The sequence below is a fragment of the Pseudochaenichthys georgianus genome, chromosome 7 (assembly GCF_902827115.2).
Source record: "Pseudochaenichthys georgianus chromosome 7, fPseGeo1.2, whole genome shotgun sequence".
Classification (NCBI taxonomy): Eukaryota; Metazoa; Chordata; class Actinopteri; order Perciformes; family Channichthyidae; genus Pseudochaenichthys; species Pseudochaenichthys georgianus.
Window position 1 is genome coordinate 34,817,241 of NC_047509.1, and position 2,190 is coordinate 34,819,430.

General features: G+C 36.1%; 1 long non-coding RNA gene across 1 annotated transcript; it reads left to right on the forward strand.

The window, feature by feature from the left end:
• Positions 1-355: 355 nt before the first annotated feature.
• On the forward strand, positions 356-1,201 carry LOC117449204 (uncharacterized). Its single transcript, XR_004552460.2, has 3 exons — positions 356-437; positions 685-730; positions 1,170-1,201. It is a non-coding gene; the product is annotated as an uncharacterized lncRNA (long non-coding RNA).
• Positions 1,202-2,190: the final 989 nt, after the last annotated feature.

A 2,190-nucleotide genomic window follows, 5' to 3' on the forward strand; every position in this document is an offset into this window, starting at 1 on the left:
CTCATCTAGCAGGAGAGAGAGAATGAACAGACATTTGTAACCCTGGAGTTGCAAAGAGGTTCTGGACGTGGGCGTCCACGATTTACATTGTCAGTAGAGACTCTGACAAATCTTATAGAACTAGGACTGTCATCACATTGAATTGCCAGACAAATAATGTATCTATATCAGCTTCATATAGTGGCTGCAGTGACGATGAATTAGATTTATTGATCACAAACATTAAAAGCACCATGCCAGATGCTGGCTACAGTATAGTCTGAGGTGCTCTACTTGCAAAGGGACACAGAGTGCAATGGGACCGAGTGTATGCATCGTGTGGACAGTGTTGGTGTGTTCTCCAGGATGACCCAGATGGGATGTGTGGTGAGGAGAACATACACAGTTCCTTACCCTAAGTACATGGTGCACATCGACACCAATCACAAGCTAATCAGGTGTGTTTGCATGCTATCTGTATGTGAAGTGTTCATTATATTATTTTTCATTTCTAGTTTTATATATCTTGTGTTTTTTTTAATAATATTTAAAAATGACCATTGACAAAACATAGCATAACGTAGCATGAACAAATTTGGTTTTGCTTTCATCCACTTAAATATTCTATGTGAGATCTATGCTTCTATGGATGTTTTGTATTGTGTTTGGGAGTTACTTTTTTCTTTCTTATTTGTTTAAACTTAGATACAACTTTGTTATCTTTGGAGGAATAGATGGCTCTTCAAGAAAGGTAAGACTTTATACTGTCAAAAAGTAACAACTGCAAAATGAGACAAGACTGCTGTTTTTTTATTTGTTTTAGGCTTCAGATTATTTTCGGTACAAATAGGGGGTAGTAACCTACTCTTTTTCATTCGTGAGGGGAAGCAGGCTTTGTATACTGGAAATTAATTTATCAAAGTCGTAATTTCAATTTTTTTGCTGACTGAATAGTGCCTATTCCACCCATCATATGTTAACTTTGTATTAATGTAAAGTATTCAGTCCTTTCTATTGAGCTGCTTTGACTTGATTTCTCATGTCAAGAGGCTTCATGATATAACATCAAATCATTCTGAGGTGTCTAGTTTTCTTACCGTTTCATGTCATTCGTCAGTTGATTTATGTTGCAATGAATACTAATTGCTCAAGTTGATAATGTGTTATATTATATATGTACTTGTATGTAGATTATGTACTTGAAGGTAGCAGACAACAACCGTTCTGACACCCACTTGGTCTTCTTCAATGAAGCTGTGAACGAGCATGGGTATCCACTGAGGTATTCATATTATTCCAAATGTAATTTTTACTGTGATTGTGGACCTATCCATAGTATGTAGATGCTCCCCTCAAATAGCTGCACATTGTTTCTTAGTTAAAAGAGGCATATTTTGAACATATGTTTGAACCGACAAGATAAAACAATAGCCATCACATACCTTTCCAGTCCTCTAAAGTGCGCTCGACACAACTATAATTGTTAAAGATGACAACACAATTGTGTACAGTAGGGGTTTAAAACTGAGGGCCTCTCCTCAATTTTTATGGCACTACATTATTGGGAGTATACTGTAGTGTCATATATTTTATATACCACATATATTTTAATTGTGTAATTTTCCTGAAGCATATTGGTTGGTTGGTTTTTCAGAGTGAGAGGAGATCATGGAGGGGAAATGTTAGAGTAGCAGAATTAATGTTCTCAGTTTGTGGAACTGACATTAACAGCTTTATTGCAGGGAAAAGCGTACACAACCAATGGTGAGTCAAACCTAATTTTGGAAGCTTTTGAGACTATTCATTCTTAACATCCCCTTTAACAAACTTTCAGAAGAAAATTCTAATTTTAAAAGGAATTTAAAGGCCAAGATCATGAATATTTTCAAGCAAAAATGTACTTTATGATGGTGCACTGACTCTTGTGTCATTCAATGGATTATTGGCAAATTATAACAATATTACGTTTCAACTTTGAACATTTAACAGTTTGTTCAAATCATCTGTAACTACAACTTATGACAATTTTTTTTTCAAATACAGAATTGAACGTCTCTGGCGTGATGTGTTCAAGTGTTACGGGTGTGTTTTACAACACCTTGCACTCTCTTGAGGAACAACACTGCTTGACATCAGCAGCATCCTGCACATATTCTGTTGCCACTATGTTTTCCTGCCACACATCCAGGCCAACCTTGATGTCTTCACTGA